The sequence below is a fragment of the Colius striatus genome, chromosome W, assembly GCF_028858725.1.
Source record: "Colius striatus isolate bColStr4 chromosome W, bColStr4.1.hap1, whole genome shotgun sequence".
Taxonomy (NCBI): Eukaryota; Metazoa; Chordata; class Aves; order Coliiformes; family Coliidae; genus Colius; species Colius striatus.
Window position 1 is genome coordinate 16359633 of NC_084789.1, and position 19587 is coordinate 16379219.

Genomic DNA, 19587 nt, shown 5'->3' on the forward strand with positions numbered 1-19587 from the left:
TTCGTGAAAGATGTAGAACTGAAATTTTAATTCTTCTCTCCCACCAAAGAAGGAACTTTCAGTTAGTTCAATGAGAAGGACAGTGGTGATGCATTTGAATACATCTAAAATGTGCACAAAATTTTAACCTGTTGAATTAATATGAGCAGTCTGGGCATTTTATTCTACAGATCATTAACCATAAAATATGACAGTGTGGCATTATTTAGATCACTTTTTGTATGAATTTTAGCTATTTAACAGAAAAAAATTACAACATTATGTATTTAGAAAATTCACACAGGAACTACTGTAATAGTAAGGAAAATAAATTTCATTTTTCATAGGGAAATAAATAAGATTAATCCAATTAAGGTTGCCATCTTGTCTTTAACAATGGATTCTCAATCAGTGTTTCTACAATTATTTTGCAAGGAAACTTAATGTCCAGTAATAACTTGAATTTAGATCACCACACAATTCAGTTATTTAAACTGTGCTCTCAGTACACTGCATTTTCATTTTTTTCCACATTTTTCCGTCATTTAATTCCCTTGCGTGGTTCACAGAGTCACAGAATCTTAAGGGTTGGAAGGGACCTCAAAAGATTCTATACAACAATGTTCAAAAATATTACCTTTTTAATTTACTTTAAATTCAAAGACAAAAATAAACATTCCTATCAGTTTTGTCTTTTTGTTTTATATGCAGTATTTCCTCAGAATATTTAAAAATCGATCAGTTAGCTTACCCTCACAAACATCTCTGAGTATACATGACCAGAGAAGCTTCATGTATATTTAAAATGATTATTAAAATATTAGGAAAAAGCACACCTTTTTGAACTCAGATGATATGTAAAACCCTTCATCAAATCATGAACATGTTAAAGTTTCATAACAGAACAGATGTACAAGTTCTGTCAGTAGCAAAAAAAACCCGCTTTTTTCTCTTTCCTTGTATGCTGAAAACAGTTGAGTAACCTTTATGGAAAACACTCTAAAAACCTTTAAGTGTAGGCAGATATCTACTGGTAAAATTTCATGCCAAAGAGTTAAAGTTCGACAGGTTTATATAAGCAACTGAAATAAGATTTTATAATAGAATGTACATCAATGTAACTAAAAGGAGAACCTGACCCTCCAAATACTCTGGGATCTTGTTTGGCATTTAGAGCAGGGAATGTAATTTATTACATATTTGAAGAGAATTAAAAAAAAAAATCTAATTTGCTTGTGGTCTTTAGTCGCAAAAGCAATATAAATGTAGTAATAATAATCATAATAATGTCCGATAGAATTGTAACCTATTATTTTCTCCCTAGCATGTGTTGAAGAAAAATACATATTTAGAAACAATTTGTGTTTTCTGGTTGGTTTTTTTTTTTCCCTATCAGGAACTACTAATTTACAGGAACCTTTGAAGCTGCAGTTTATAGATAACACATCTCTGCTATTTAAAGGCACAAACAGTTTACCTTTGTAAAACAATACCAATTCTTTCATTACCCTCTAAAATCTAATGATTGAACAAGATACTGATGACTGGAAAAGATGTTTTGTAGAGAGTAAACTAATTAAAGCCTCTGGGCAAATGGATACAGCAACAGCATCTTAAAGCATCTCAACTTGTTCACTGTAGTCTTATAGTTTAAAAAAAATATAAATGGAGATAAATTGTTTCTTGTCATTGACAAGGAGTGGTGGCTCCAAAAAAAATCTAGACTGTTGATTTAAGAGTAGGGCTCCTAGCATTTTCTATTACTCTAATAAAAGGTAATATTTTTGGTAGAAAGTGAAGGTCTCTATTTTCATTGACTAAGTCTAAGAACTCTAATTTTTTTAAGTGATCTGTTCAATGAATTTATTTAATATAGTTTAACAAAACTTCAAAACTCAGCATGGAAAAGCCATCAGAATTATGGGGTGTGAATGAAGCATTCAGAAAGGATTTGTCAGCTGTCTGATTGCAAGTCAAAATGCAGTGCAATCTTTTTTGAAACTAACCCAGTTAGCATGGCAAGAGTCAGAACAGACAACAGATGACAGTAGTAACTGTTAGGAAAAAAATTCCAATCTGGAGCAGTAAATCTTAAGGACAGATGCAGCAGCTCTTGGAGAGATGCTGGAAATTGCTTAATATAATAAGTTTTCTTAACTTCTTATAAAACTGCATAAAATGTATTATCTTGAAAGAAGGTATATGGAATTAACTTTTTCTCCCCCAGTACATATCCTGTAACGTAACCATTTAAAATATTTTTATTCTCCTCTAAGATCTATATAGATTTTACTTTGTAATTGAGAAACATTTTTATTATTCTTTTTAATCTAAAACATTTTCAGAACTATATCTGAAACTACTGATATATACAATGTTTTAAAATTGAAATTCAAATGATACTATAGCACTAGGGTTATCTATTATAGCACTGACTTTTTGTACATTTCTGTAAGTAGGAGTTTATCAGACTGCATAGCAAAATCCTTTCAAGCTAAGCAGTTATGCAAATATAACTGAATATTAAAGGAATAATTCAGTGTCAAATAGAATGGTCACTGGGAAATATGGCTCATTTATTAAGGCAACTTTTTTTCTATATACTTTTATGATTTAGTTTATATCTGAAGGAATCCAACCCCTACCATTCTATGAATAAAGGTTTTATATCTTCTATACAAAATTAGTTCAGACTCTAAATCTATGCTACACATTTTCAGAGTTCATAACAGACCTAGAGTTTAACAGTCCTTTATGGAAGAGTGCCATAAATTTAATAAAGATAAAACTAGTACAGCTTTTACAGAAATTACTCAAAAAATATACAGAGACTACATAAAATGATTCTTTTTTAATCCAGGAATTTTATAGTAAGAATGTTTTATTGAATTACATATATAAAATAATTGTTAAATAAATTCTCCAAGACACTGTCATTTAGATGCAAATGTATTCTGAACTAATAACTCTCTTTTTAAACTCTTATAGTTGCTCATAAGGACATTAATTTTCTAGGTTTTTTTCTTCCTGTCATCTTCCAACAATAAATTATTTGTACTCATCCCCTTTTCAATGCTCCTTGTTTGGCAAAGAGTACCTTCAGTTGCTGGAATGCTGTTGGTAAAACAGCGGTTACTTTTGCTGAGGCACCACAGCTCTCTACACACTTCCTAAGAAAGAAGGCGGAAGTAACAAAATCAGAATAATGGTTTCCAGTCCTCATACAAACATGTATACACAATTTTTTTTTTAACAGACTATAAGAATTGGGCTGGAGAGAGAAATGTATAGATGTGAAATACTCTGGAGTCATTTCAAAGGCACCATATTTTACCGAAGAATATTCTGCTAAAAAAAAATCTAGAAGAATCAAATTGAAGACTATAAGAATGTGTTTTTCACACCTGTCATGGAAGTAACGTTTTATAGTTATTTTTTTCTTGATTACTCTAAACCAAGTATTAGCACTATTTTAGTGTTGTTGTAATAGTAATCTTCATTACTATCATTATCTGCCTCAAAACTCCATGGTAAAAGGATACTATTCATTTTGAATTATGAAACAGCAACATTTATTTTTGTTTCCTTTATTTTAAACTCAAAAGTTTCTGAGCTCAGACTACTTGCACTCACCTTCTATATCACATGCTGAAAAAGTGCATGTGTATTTAGTACTAACTGAGCTATGTACGAGAATATTTCCTTTAGGCTTTTGTGGCTGATATTTAATAAATTATTTAGCCTATTCTATTTCCCTATATTGTCAGTGTTAAACAAAAACAGTGTTTTTTTTAAATTATCTCTTTTCCCTTAATATTTTATCATTTGTTTTTTTCTCATTTACCCATTTAAATTAAGCTGGTTCTGTTGACATTAGAAATTCATTGTAAAAACTATCTAAGGGTTTACATTCGTAATGTGGGCTCGATCCTGTAAAGCCTTAACAGTTTGGAAATCTTCATAGTCACTTCAGTTGCCTCTCAACTGGGCTATGTATACACAATGGAATTAGAAGTGTTTTGCTTTTATAGTAACTGACATACATGATAATCTTTGTATTACTTTGTGATCTGTGTAAGAGTTCACAAACTGCTTATAGATATTCTCTATTTCTAAGTATTTTTGAAAATTGGAAAGATACTCAGATTTTTTTTTAAATGATCTTATGATAGTCAGTACTATTGCATTTCATTTAACAGCTGCTTGAAATCATACCCTACAAAGAGTTCTTGTACAGATTCTATGGCAAAATCTTGATACAAAGAGCAAAAAGGAAAAGATGTGAGTAAATAAAAGTTATTGTTTCCCCTCATAAAATTAATTATTTATCTGAGGAAATATGAGTATCTGGCATCTAGGCTAACTCTTCTATACATCTCAACAGGAACAACCGTTAAGTTTTACTCCAAGATTCATGTTTCTTGCATTATACTGCACATAGAAATTGATTTATTTATACATTATTCACTAGCAGTACTGGTACGAACAGTACAAGCTTTTCTTGAATAATGCAAAATTCTTTTCCAACTTTAAAATCAACTAATACCATTCTTGCAGGACTGATATATACAGTGTATTTAGCTTCACAATTGGTAGAAGAAAGATATCTTTTTAAAAACCTATTAAAAACATACCATATTAGAATGGTCTGAAATTATGAGTAATGAGTACTGATGATTTCCACGAGTACTGATGATTGAGTTTCCATCCAATTTTTGACAATTAGGCCTAAGCTATTTCATGATATTGTTATGCACAAACTGTCATTTGGTGGGTGGCTCTATGAAAATTTGATTGAGATGTGGAATAAATTAACATTCTTGAGTCTCTTTTTAGAAGAAATATTGCCACTTGTAAAAGCATACCTGCTGCCAATGTAGACTATCTTACTTTTCAAATTAGAATTTTTCGTTGAAAAAATGTAAACAGTATAAATATTTACTTACTTAAATCGCAGAACAAAACACTTGCTTTTATCACTCAGTTGATAAGATTTTCAGATACACATTCACAAATGAACGTATGGTTTAAAATATCAAATAGAACAGGGAAAACAGAAGAAGATATATCACAAAGATTCCTGAAAAAACTCTTTAACTACATTACAAATGACACAAATACTAAGTTGTTAAAATTCAACACTCAATAAAATTCACATGAAAATCAATTACAAATCCAAATTTCAGTCCAGAATTGATTTTAAAGTGAAAACCTAAAACTGGTTCCTTTCACACACAGTATGAGGTGCTCCTATCATGATCCTGCCTTATATACTTTTTCATCTTATTTACTTGCTCATTTTGTTGAACAAAATGTCTAATATATTTGCTTATGTTTCATGTGTGGTTTATATTCTCAAATTTTAATGAAAAGACTGATGTCAAGATTGGAGGTAGTCTGGGTTATGATCATGTACTGGTGGAGTTCACAGTCTTGAGGGATATGGGTTAGGTGAAGAGTAAAGTCAGGACCCTGAATTTTAGGAAAGCAAAATTCCAGCTGTTCAAGGCATTAGTTAGTAGGACCACCTAGGAAAATGCCCTCAGGGACAAGGGAGAACAGAGCTGTCAGATTTTTAAGGATGCTTTCCATAGAATGCAAGAGCTCTCAGTCCCCACATGTAAGAAATCAGGAAAGGAAGGCAAGAGATTGGCATGACAGTCAAGACCTGCTGGTCAAACTAAAGGGCAAGAAGGAAATGCACAGGCAGTGGAAGCAGGGACAGCTAACCTGGGAACAGTATAGGGACACTGCCCGGTTTTGTATGGATGGGGTCAGAAAGGCCAAGGTACAGCTGGAACTGAACTTGGCAAGAGATGCAAAGAATAGTAAGGGCTTCTATAGGTATGTCAGACAGAAAAGGAAGGTCAAAGAAAGTGTCCCCCTCCTGAAGAACACAATTGGCAAACTGGTAACAAAAGAGAAGGAGGTACTCAACTTTTTTACCTCAATCTTCACTATCAAGCCCTCTTCCCAAACCTCTCAAGTAGATGGACCTCAAGGCAAGGACTGGGGTGGCAAAGTCCCACTGTAAGAGAAGATCGGGTTTGAGACCACCTGAAAAACTTTGTCATAGTTTAAGACCAGACAGCCACAAAGCACCGTGCAGCCACTTTCTCACCCCCTCCACACACTCTCATCTTCCGTAGGATGGTGAAGTCCCCAGCAAGATGGGAGGAGAAAAAATAACCAAGGACCATGTGGATCAAGACAAGGCCAGGGAGGGCTCACTTGCCCATTATGGTTCCAAGCAGAACAGACATGACTACTCGACTTGGGGAAGAAAGCAAGAACAGCTTCATCTACTACCAGCTAGAAACAGAACAGACAGAAAGCAAAACCAGAGCAGGATGATGAGAAAAATACTACCAGCACTTCAATATCTCCTTCCCTCACCCCTCACTTCTTCTCAGGCTCAGCTACCTGCTCCCCATATCTCTACCTCCTCCCATCTCAGTAGCATGGGGGTGCAGGGAAGGGGAGTTGTGCTTAATCCATCATAGATGGTCTCTGCCACTTCTTTCTCCTCGGAGGGGAAGGACTCCTCCCATTCTTCCCTTCTTCCAACGTGGGGTCCCTCCCACAGGATACAGTCCTTAACAAACCTCTCCGGGGTTAGTCCTTCCCAAAGGATGCAGCTCCTCACAAACTCCTCCAAAATGGGGCTACTCCATAGCCGACAGAACTCCAGACACATTCTGCTGCAACACCACTCTCCCACAAAGTCACAGCCTCCTCCATGCAGTCACCACTCCCGGCTTGGGGTGCTCAACGAGCTCCTGGCAGATTTCAGCTTCACCATCAACCTCCATGGGCTGCAAGGGGACAGTCTGCCATCTCACCCCAGGGGGACGGGTGTCTGTTCTAGCATACCTTCTCTCTCCAACTCCTTCCATCGCCTCCCAGAAAAAAAAAAAAAAAGAGCCCTCCTCTTTTGGCTTCTTCTTCTTAAAAAGTGATTGCAGAAGTGAGTCTGACTTAGAGACAAGGAAAGTTTTGAGGAACTTTCAGGAGCCAGTATTACAGCCCTTTCCCCATTAGCAGAAATGGTTCCACACAAATCCAACACACCTGCACATACACAAATCTATGGGACCTGATGAGATGCATCCCAGAATCCTGAAGGAAGTGGCTAATGTAGTTGCCAAGCCACTCCTCATGATATTTAAAAAGACCTGGCAGTCAGCTGAAGACCCTGGTGACTAGAAAAAAAGGAAACTTTACACCCATTTTAAAAAAGGGTAGAAAGGAAGACATTGGGAACTACCAATCTCTCAGCCTTATCTCTGTGCCTTGGAAGATCATGGAATAGATCCTTCTGGAAGCTATGCTAAGGAACATGTAGGACAGAGAGGTGATGCGAGACAGCCAGCATGGCTTCACAAAGGGTAAGTCTTCCCTGAAAAACATAATGGCCTTCTATGATGGATTGGCTGCATAAGTGGAGAAGGGAAGAGCTACAGATTTCATCTATCTCAACTTATGTAAGGCCTCTGACATGGTTCCCACAACCTCCTTCTCTCTGAATTAAAGAGATATGGATCTCTCTAAATTGGAGAGATATGCATTTGATGGATGAACTGTTTGGTGGATAAGGAATTGGTTGGATGGTAACATCCAGAGGGTAGTGGTCAATGGCTCAGTGTCCAGATGGAGATCGGTGAAAAGTGGTGTCCCTCAGGGGTCTGTACTGGGACCTCCATCCTGACCTATAAAGTTATAGTCCTCAAAGAAGGATCCATTGTCATAAAATCCAAAACCTTCCCGGTGGCACCAGCCTCTCAGCCAGGAGTTAACTTGACTGATTTTTTTCATTGGTGATTTCCCCTTTACTTCTGGTGAACAGGATGGAAGAGAAAATAACCTGTTCCTCTCTGTCTTTCACTTGATCCTCCAAGGTTTTAAAATCCTTGATTGTGTATATAGCATGCCCTATGACATCATTCACACTCATATGGAACAGAAGTAAGGGATAGTAGCCTATATCTCTGATGAGCCATGGCATTCTCTCAGCCACATCACAGACCTTGGCTCCTAGTAGGCACCACATCTCTCCTGACTCCTTATCTGATCTACAGATGAGTCTCTCAGTGTTTCTTAGCAATGAGTAACCAACATCAAGCACTATGGAACACTTAAATCCTTCACAGTTGCTGCAGCTATGCCTCCCGGCAAGACTGTCCCCCCTATATGAGCTGCTGTTGGCTCCTAGCAGGTCTCCTCCCTTCTCCTCCCCTCCCCTTGCCCCAGGAATGCCTGGATTACCTCAATTGGCTGCTCAGCTGCAAATAAACAAGCCTTGCCTCTGCCTTGTGTCCTATCAATTAAATGATGACACTGTCATAAATTGAGACCACAATGAGTCATAATCCAATTATAATTTTATTAATTGTAGCAAGTAGAATATGAGCAAAGACAGCGCTGGACGGCAGGGGAGTCTGCGCTCCCCCAACTGCCGTACTGATTAGTTTAAACAGTCCCTTTTTATACATTTTACATCCATGGCTGTAAAGTAGGAGAACTGCTCTGCGCATGCTTCAGTTACTGTGAGGGGTCTTTTTCTGTCTTTCGGTGCTTGCTGAGTAAGAAGTTTTCCTTCTTTGTTTTATAATTGATCCCTTACTTAGATAGAGTTGTTTTTCTTATCTTCGCCAGTCCCTTAGAACATCTTGTAGTCATCCTTGAGCAGTATCTCTCCTGTTTACACAAATGGTGTCTGGTATGTGAAGGCAATTGCAGTTATCTTATCTCACGAGTGATGTCCTGCAGCTGTTCGCATAAGTACTTTCCTTTCTTTTGTCGCTTAACCTTTACATTGAGCTTAACATAAATTTTAATAAACAATACCCTAATTCATAGTTTCTTACAACACCTAGCTGAGTGCTGCAGTTGACACATCTGAGGGATGGGATGCCATTCAGAGGGATGTTGACCCAAAAAACTTATCTACACAGGAATACAGATAATCAGGTACTTCTTTATTATTGTGCTTCGCTGTTAGTTACCATTTTCAGGGCTTTTATACATTTATCAGTCTCTTTGTTTTAGTAACAACTAAGGTAACAGCCAAGGTAACCTAACAAATACATTCACCAGGGTCTCATAGCTAAGGTAACAGGTCTCTATCAGGTGTGGTATGTAACTCTTGCTATTAGAAAGTATACTGCATTTTTTCACACTAACACATATTCACACATGCATGCATATCCACCCACCCACAAACATAAGGTGACCCTTTGTGGTAGCCTTTTCTTCATTGGTGGACATAGGACAAAGCTAACAAATCTTTTGCCAACATGAAATTTGTATGAATAATTTACTGAAACTAAGAGATGGAAGCATAACCTGAAATTTAATCAATGACCTCAAAGTTAAACTTCAAGTGTGTGGATTTAATAACTATTAATTTGTAAAGCAGACAGGGGAAAGTGTTTTAAAAATCCAGGAAACATAAACTGAAGCTGAGGCCTTTCACAAGATCAAGACAAGATGGATGACAACCTGTAACATTGTATCTTAGGGGCTCCATGACTTCAGTTTTGAATTTGGATGCTTGTATTTGGCATAAATTAAACAAAGCTGAACCCATCTGGAGAAAAAAAAACAGCAAATCAAATTATCTTCCTTTTGCGTGTTATTAACGATGGAGCCTCTTCCTGTTGTGTCATGCACAGGTACATATAGGCATTTGAAATTATGTAGCACCTAAGCATATCATAATCATCATAAATGGTAACTATATCACAATGAAAACTCGGTAATATGAGCAAAGAACAAAGTTCTGTGCCGTTCTTAATGTTTTCAATGCTAATGGAAGTCTCCAACAAAAGTTAGCATTTTGGCCCATATTTTTTTTTAAAAAAGGAAATATATTCACAATGCATATTAAATCATTCTAATTTCAGAATTTTTATTTTCATAAATTTTTAAAGTGTTAGTTAGGATTTTATGTTACTCAAGCATGTTTCATCTATGTTTCACCTCTTGATGAGTATTTCCTAAAATAGAACATAAAAATAAATAGCTTGAACTGCAACTTACAATTCCAATCAGAAAAGAATTCATTTTTGAGCAATGTAATATAAATCAATCTCATTGAATTACTTATGCTCTGCTAACAAACACCAAGTGTAAAGTGACTTAACTGTTGTATGAAGGATGAAGTCATGGAAAAAAAGTCACTTTTCCGTGAGTTACTAAGTACTATATACAGATTCAATGGAATGCACCATCCTAGTTACAGTATCAACAGGTGAGGAAACAGAAGGGAACTGGTACCCTGCTTCTGCAGGGGAGTTGGACTAGATGATCTCTAAAGGTCCCTTCCAACCCCTACCATTCTATGATTCTATGGTAGTTCTGGTGTAAAGATACAAACCAGTGGCTTCTCTGTCTCTCCTTGAAAAACATAGCTTCCAGAATCTGCTTCCATCTTCCTATAAAAGCCCTATGTCAAGCTGAATACCTCTGTTTAACTGTAGTAAATCACATCAGCATTTAATGAAAACAATGACAATTTAATTTACTAACATTAAAATTTGCTTCACCTGATTAAAAGGGTCAATTGTAATAAAATAAGACTATTTTACCTTATTTTTTTTTCTAAGTAATATTGTAGAACTATTGTGTATAGCAATTTGTTTTCTCTCCAGGATTTAAAAGTTAGGTGATCAGATGCTGTTTTGGTTTGCTTCATTAGTAATTAATTCAGTTATACTATTCTGTCTCTGAACTGGCATATGTGAAACTAGATATGACAACTTTGTCCTGTGTTTCTGTAGTTGATACTTTCACAGCAACCTTCTATTGATGGTAATGAACTCTATGGCCTCTCCTCATAATTCATTAAAGCTTCCTAGAGACAAATAGTGCAAGGGAGTTACTGAAGGCAGTAGGAGAACTCTTCATCCTGAGGATATATCTTCATTCTGCCTGTTTACAATCAGTAAGTTCATAGCCTGAATGCTATCTGTCCTCCAAAAGGCACTAACAAAATATGAATAAAAACTAGTATTTGAGTTTTAAGCTATTTTGTTGGCAAACTAGGGAGCTTAATTGAAAACATAAGACCATGACAAAGAGAGCTACCTGTCATCAGCTAAAATACATTTAACTGATATGATATGTTAAACTCTAGTGTGAAATACAAATAGATTGGCCCTGCTTATTTCAATGAAATCATGTATGCAAAGGAAAGGAAACTTTTCCCCCTTATCCCTCTACTTGTTAGTATTTACTAATACCAATGGTGGTTTTTCATTTTAATGCAAAAAAACCCAAAACCTAAGAACTGTTAGGCAGTATCTCTGAAATCCATGCTAGCTGCCAACAGCTTCACAGATCATAAAATGTACCACGGTAATATCAATCATATGCATAAAGTATTAAGTGCTATTAAAATGTTTGAGGTTTTAGCCTGTCCTTAAAATCTGTAAGTTACAGTTCGGCATATTCCAAGTAATATTTAAACTCATAAAACAGAAAAATTCGAAGTCAAGACTGGAATTCTTTGCTGAGTTAACCCAGACACAGCCAACTGTTATTAGGCAGATGCTCAAAGGTTAAGGAGTCAATGAAAAAAGTTCTTCTTACGTTCACCTAAATAAAAAGTTTGAAAAAGTTTCTCAACTTTCAGGGGAACTGACACACAGAGCAGAGAATAACTGAGCCACACCTGGCAATTAGCAGAGAATTCACACTGCATCACCTTAGAAGATGTAGCATATTTAGTACCTACATAAAAACACAGAAACTAGCACTGTTCCTAATAACCTAAAAATCTCCCACTGCAGTAAGATACTTAAAAACATGTACTGCCTTTAAGAAAAAGCTATGTGTCAGTATTATATGGTGAATTTTCCGTCATTACAATTTGGCTTACTGGAAGTTATAAATTTAACATTCTTCTGAATCTGAAAGTGTACCTGTGTTGGGTTTGTGTGGAGCCATTATTTTGGTGGAGGCTGCAGTGGTAGCCCCTGTGAGAAGTTGCTCAAAACTTCCCCTGGCTCTAAGACAGCCAGTCAGGTGTCTCTGTGACAATGTATGTAAAGAAAGGAAAAAGTCTGCAGCAGAAGGAGGAAGTAGGATGAGAGAGAAACAAGCCTGTGGATACCAAGGTCAGAGAAGAAGGAGGTGTGCTGGAGCAGAGAATCCCTGTATCCCATGATGAGAGAGCAGGGTGTCACCCAGCAACCCATTGAAGGTAACTGTGGAGCTGAGATCTGCCGGCAGCCCATGAGAGGACTCCACGCTAGAGCATATGGCTGTTCCTGAATCATAGAATCATAGAATGGTAGAGGTTGGAAGGGACCTTTAGAGATCATCTAGTCCAACCCCCTGCAGAAGCAGCTCCACCTAGATCAGGTTGCATAGGAACATGTCCAGGCAAGTCTTGAAGACCTCCAAGGAAGGAGACTGCACGACCCCTCTCTGGGCAGCCTGTTCCACTGCTCCTTCACCCTCACAGTGAAATAGTTTTTTCTTATATTTAAGTGGAACTTTTTGTGTTCCAGCTTCATCCCATTACCCCTTGTCCTATTGCTAGCTACTATAGAAAAAAGGGTTTTCCCAACCTCCTGACATCCACCATTTACATATTTGTAAATGTTAATGTGATCTCCCCTCAGTCTCCTCTTCTCCAGACTAAACAGCCCCAGTTCCTGCAGCCTTTCCTCATATGAAAGATGCTCCAGTCCCCTGATCATCTTGGTGGCCCTGCGCTGGATTCTCTCCAGCACTTCCCTGTCCCTGTTGAGCTGAGGAGCCCAGAAATGGACACAGGACTCCAGATGAGGCCTCACCAGGGCAGAGTAGAGGGGGAGAAGAACCTCCCTTGACCTGCTGGCCACACTCTTCTTGATGCATCTCAGGATACCATTGGCCTTCTTGGCCACAAGGGCACATTGCTGGCATATATTTAGTTTACTATCAATCAGGACTCCCAGGTCTCTCTCTACAGAACTGCTCTTCAGCAGGTCAACCCCCAGCCTGTACTGGTGCATGGAGTTGTTCTTTCCCAGATGCAGGACTCTGTACTTGTCCTTATTGGATCTCATAAGGTTCCTCTCTGCCCAACACTCAAGCCGGTCAAGATCCCACTGAATGGCAGCACAGCCTTCTGGGGAATCAGCCAGTCCTCCCAGTTTGGTGTTGTCAGGGAACTTGCTGAGGGAACTTGCTCTGTCCCTTCATCCAGGTCGTTGATGATGTTGAACAAGACTGGTCCCAGAATGGATCCCTGTGGAACTCCACTGGCCACAGGCCTCCAACTCGATTCCGTGCCATTGATCACCACCCTCTGGGCTCTGTCATTCAGCCAGCTCTCGATCCACCTCACTGTCCACTCATCCAAGCCACACTGCCTGAGCTTTCTGAGGAGGATATTATGGGAGACAGTGTCAAAAGCCTTGCTGAAGTCAAGGTAGATGACATCCACTGCTCTCCCCTCATCTAGCCAGTCGGTTATGCACTCATAGAAGGCTATGAGGTTGGTCAAACAGGATTTCCCCTTGGTGAATCCTTGTTGACTCCCACTGATAACCTTCCTTCATATCTTTAGTGAACATTCGGAATGAGTTGTTCCATCACCTTTGCAGGGATGGAGGTGAGGCTGACAGGCCTGTAGTTTCCCGGGTCATCCTTCCTGCCCTTTTTGAAGACTAGAGTGACATTGGCCTTTCTCCAGTCCTCAGGCACCTCGCCTGTCCTCCATGATTGTTCAAAAAAGATGGAGAGAGGCTTAGCAATCACATCAGCCAGCTCCCTCAGCATTCTAGGATGCATCTCATGGCAATGTTCCTACACTCTTCCCAAGATGCTAGCCCCTGTTTCCACCTCTCATAGATGGCTGCTTTCTGCCTGAGTTTTTCCAGCAGATCCTTGCTCATCCATGGAGGCCTCCTACCTCCTTTTCCTCCTCTCTTGCACATTGGGACACACTGATCCTGGGCTTGGAGGAAGTGGTGCTTGAAGATTGACCAGCGCTCTTGGGCACTTCTGTTTTCTAGAATCATATCCCATGATGTCCGTCCAAGTAGATCTTGAGGCAAAAGTCGGCTCGCCTGAAATCCAGGGTAACGGTCCTGCTTTGTGTTCTGCCCCTTCCACACAGGATCTTGAACTCTACCATCTCATGGTCACTGCAGCCGAGGTTGCCTCCAACCTTCACATCCCCAACCAGGCCTTCCTTATTCGTTAGTACCGGGTCCAGCAGCACACCCCTCCTTGTTGGTTCCTCGACCATCTGCAACAGGAAGTTGTCATCAACAATCTGTAGGAACCTCCTGGAGTGCGTGTGCTTGGCTGTGTGGCTATCCCAGCAAATATCAGAGTGGTTGAAGTCCCCCATGAGGACCAGGGACTGTGATCGTGAGGCAGCTCTCAGCTGTTTGTAGAAGGCCTCATCCACATCCTCCTCCTGATCAGGTGGCCTGTAGCAGACTCCTACAACAATATCACCTGCCTTGCCCTGCCCATTAATTTTTACCCATAAGCACTCTGCCTGCTCCTCATCCCCACCCAGGCACAGTTCAGTACACATTAATTGCTCTCTCACATAGAGAGCAACTCCACCTCCTCACCTTGTCAGTCTGTCTTTCCTGAACAATACATAACCCTCCACGACTGTGCTCCAGTCATGGCAGCTGTCCCACCACGTTTCTGTGACTGCAATGAGGTCATAGCCCCGCATCCGCACCCACATCTCCAGTTCCTCCTGCTTATTCCCCAGGCTGCGTGCATTGGTGTAGAGACAGTGCAGGGGCTTACTCAAACACACAGGTTTCCCTGGATAGGTGCAGGAGGTTCCTCCCCAGTTTGGCTCTTTCTCAGGGTGGTCAGCCTTCCGTATCTCAGCCCAGTGTGCAGATGAAGGGCACTTATCATTGCATTCCCTGTCCTGCCCTCTTTCCCAGCTAGAGGGGACAGCTTGTTCTATTTTGCTTCTTCCCCCATCCCCCAAGTCCCTTAGTTTAAAGACCTCTTTATTAAGTTTGCTAGCCTACTCCCAAATATTCCAGCGCCCTTATGGGAGAGATGAATCCCATCCCATCCTATGAAGCTGTAGTCCCCAAGGTAGGATCCGTTGTCAAAGAATCCAAAACCTTCCCGCTGGCACCGTATATTTTTCAATTTAGATATTATTTTAAGTGCATATGATTTCTTCTCAGAAATATTACTAGAGTTCTACAATAATCTGTTGTATAAAAATATACAGTCTGAATCCTATTACTAAAAAAGGAGCAGGGGAGTCAGAAACATGTAGAAGTCATGGTCACACTGATGGAATACAATACACTATATCAATTCAGAGGACTGGTAATGTCACATGAAGATTTAACGTCTTTTAACTATTGCCTCAATTAAGTGTCAACCTCTTTTTTTTTTTTTTTAACTACAAAGGCATCCCAACAAAACCTTTAAAACAAAAAGAAAGCAGAAAACATAAAGCCAAGATTACCTACATCTTCATTACTTATGATTGTTTGACTTTTAGAAACTGATTTAAGAACAAAAGTGTACTGTGCAGCGTGATCATCACATCTACATAGTTTAACAGGTCGAAGAGGAAAACAAAAACAAAACCAAAGTTACATACATGTGTAAAAGCCATGTTTTGACATTATTAACTTTCCAGTTTAATTTAAAATGTGGAATATATCCAAATGCTATGCTATAAATCATGGATTAAAAATCTATATTTTCCTTAGTCTGAAAATAAAGTGTGTGGTGTGAATCTGTAAAGGAGAAAAAAAACAACAAGGTATGCCTTGGATGTACTTACAGGAAACAGGGCCATTAAAGAACAGTGGTGGGACACTGAGTACTTAAAGAGGAACAATAAAGGTCAAAAGAAGTTTGCTGATGGATCAGGAACAGAGTCAACCAACTACATACAGATTTTAAAGCCTTTGCATAATGTGATCTGCCAAAGAGGCATCCCAAAAATAATACTGTATTTATCACCCCAAAGATATTTTAAATAGACTTTTTTTTGTAGATAGCCTCTAGAAAAATGTATAAATTATTACATTGTTTTATTTCAACAATCTAAAAATTAAAATTATCTTAAACCTATATATTATTAAACCACTAGATATGTTTTTGTGGTGGTTTGACCCTGGCTGGATGCCAGATGCCCACCATACCGATCTATCACCCACCTCCTCAGCAAGCCAGGGAGGGGACAAAATAAGATGAGTCTTGTGGGTTGAGATAAAAGAAGTTTAAAAGCAGCAAAGCCACGCACACGGGAAGCAAAGCAAAAGCAGATAAAGCTGTTACTCTCTACTTCCCATCAGCAGCGATGTCCGGCCACCTCCCGAGAAGCAGGGCTTCGGTACGCATAGCGGTTGCTTTTGGAAGGCCAGAAATGAATCTTGCTCCCACTTCCTGCTCCTCTCCCCCAGTTTATATTACTGAGCTGACGTCATAGTATGGAATATCTCCTTGGTCAGCCTGGGTCAGCTGTCCTGGCCATGATCCCTCCCAAGATTGTGCCCACCCACAGCTATTGGTGAAGGTGGAGGAAGGAATGCTGGAGGGACAGCCCTGATGCTGTGCAAGCAGTAGTCACAACATTGATGTGCTATCAATACCAAGTAAGCACAGCACTGCAAGAGTTCCTGTGGAAAATCACCACCACCAAAGACCCACTACAGTCTCCACCCCATTTATGTCATGCTCAGATAAACCATCTTAACAACCCATATACATTCTAATATACTCTCATTAATCAATACCCCCCCACTCTTCAACAAACACCATTCTTGTATTCCTTCTTGCATCGAACAAACAAACAACATTCTTGTATCTTTCATCCTCTGTAGATGTTCACTGGAGCAGGCCATAATTTAGGTCTCATCCATCAAGATGGATATCCAGGCCAGGGGAAACAGTGTGTTCAGTGTTGAGCACCAGCAACAGCTTGGTTTGTCCACTTGTCCATTTTCTTGCAAAGTTCATAACTCATCGTCTACAACAGACAACTCACATAACAGGTTATTTTTCCCCCAAGGTTAAGTCTCCTTGAGGTACACATCGAGTTTCCCCATCCTTTCTCATCACCCACCAAGTACACCCAGGCCCTTGGGCAAAGACAATCCCACAAATGGGTTTGCCCTTTCCCATGGGAGGTGCAACCCATACTGCCTTCCCCAGCCATTTCCCTGGGTGCACTACAAGGACCTTATCTCCTCCCACAGTATGTAGGGGTTTTGTTTGGGCAGGAGCAGGACGGTTAGTTGAACCTCTGCTGTTAACCAGCCAAGTGGCTTCTGCTAAATTTTTACCCCACTGCTTCCATTACCCAGTGCTCTCAACATGGTCTTTATTAATCCGTTATATCTCTCAATCTTTCCAGAGGCTTGTGGGTGATAGGGGATGTGGTATATCCACTCGATGCCATGTTTCTTTGCCCAGGAGTTTATGAGATTATTTAAAAAATGAGTTCCATTGTCTGATTCAATTCTTTCTGGAGTACCGTGTTGCCACAAAACTTGTCTTTCAAGACCCAAGACAGTATTTCGGGCAGCGGCATGGTTTACAGGGTATGTTTCCAACCAACCAGTAGTTGCTTCCACCATGGTGAGTATATAACACTTGCCTTGGTGTGTTCACGGTAGTGGTCCAACATAGTCAATTTGCCAGGTCTCACCATATTGAAAACCCAGCCATTGGCCTCTGTTCCAGGGAGACTTGATTCGTGTGGCTCGCTTGATTGCAGCAAGTTTCACATTTGTGGGTGACCTGTGTAATGGCTTCCGTGGGCAAGTCCACCACTCGATCACGAGCCCATCTATATGTTGCATCTCTCCCCAAATATCCTGATGTTTCATGGGCTCATCAAGCTATAAATAGCTCACCTTTACACTCCCAGTCTAGGTCTACCTGAGCTACTTCAATTTTGGCAGCTTTGTCTACCTGTTCATTGTTTCAGTGTTCCTCAGTGGCACAGGTTTTGGGCATGTGAGCATCTACATGACGTACTTTCAGAGTCATGTTTTCCACTCGAGGAACAATGTCTTGCCACAATGCAGCAGCCCAGATGGGTTTACCCCTGCGCTGCCAGTTGGACTTCTTGCAGTACTGTAGCCATCCCCAGGCTCAAACTACCACAATATCCCAAGCCATTATCAGTTTTTATCTCTCGTGGAACACCAAGGACTACAAAACAACTCCTCCAATGTCTTATAACGTCTCAAGCACTGTCACTCATTAAGGCTGTGGCCCAAACCATGGCCGAATAAGTATCAATAGTGACATGTATTCGTTTAAATCACCCAAAGGGAGCATAGACAGTGATATCCGACTGCCATATTCCTAATGGTGCCAGACCCCTGGGATTGACTCCTGCACCTTGGTGAAAAAATTTGTCAATTATTGGCCCCATAGGTATCAATAAAGGAGCTGCTACTATCTTGTCAACAATTTCATTGCCAACTGATAGGCCATCTTTTAAGCCTGAATGGCTTTGAATATGTCCAATATAATAAGCAGTTTGATGTTAATTTATCCGATGCCAGAGCCGCAGAAATAAGTTACACAGTTTCTGATTAGAGATTTCTTTCAACAACGCTCTCTCTAATCGAGTGACGGCATCGACCACATAGAGGGAATCAGAGATGATGTTTAATGGGCTGTCTGGCCATTTCTCGAAAGTTTTAACTACAGCCATCAGCTCCAGCAGTTGAACTGCACTGCCTGGGGAGTGAACAGTTAGATTTTGCCATTTTCCATTCTCCCATTGCTTTGGCTTCGATGTTACTTGCGTCGGTAAAAACAGTCAGGCCTTTAACGGGTACTGCTGATCTCAATGGTGGGTCTTCCATTTGAAATTTAACAGAAAACAATTTATGGGCCGGATAATGATTATTTATAGTCCCTGGATATGACAATAAGGCCCGCTGTAATTCATCAGATTGTTGCAGTGCCCAGTTCAAGAATTCATCTACGAGAGGAACAAAAATGTCGTCTGCCTCAATCCCTGCTATTTCCAGGAGCTGTTTCCTGGCCTTAACTATTATTTTTGCACTTGCCTCTAGCCTTGTGGTAATTGTTTTTTGCAAATTATATGGCAAAAATATCCACTCCAGGATCCTCAATGGATCTTTCGCTACTGAATCCCATTGCATCAAGACTGCCATTACATGCTGGTTTTGACTTATCACAGCAATGTTAATTGACAAGTCAGGATCATATTGGTGACTGTAGTTATTGACTATCTTGTTTCCTATCTTTTCTATTGCTTGTATTTGCTGCCGGGACAGTTTTTGCGCACTGTCAACCTCTACTGACCCTTTTAGCAAAGGCATTAGTGGCGCAAGATCCTCATTCGTGATACCACATATGGTTCGTACCCATTGGATATCACGTATTAGCTTTTGAACGTCTGTTAAATTAGCAATTTCTGTTTTAATTGCCACCTTCTGAGGATAAATGCGCGCTCTGGTGATAATATCACTTAAATATTTCCAAGAGGCGTGCATTTGTACCTTCCCTGGTGCGATCACCAACCCAGAGATGCCCAACTGTTGCTTCACTTCTTGTAGAATCTGATGCTGGTCCAGGTCTTTCCCTGCAATCAAGATATCATCCATATAATGGTAA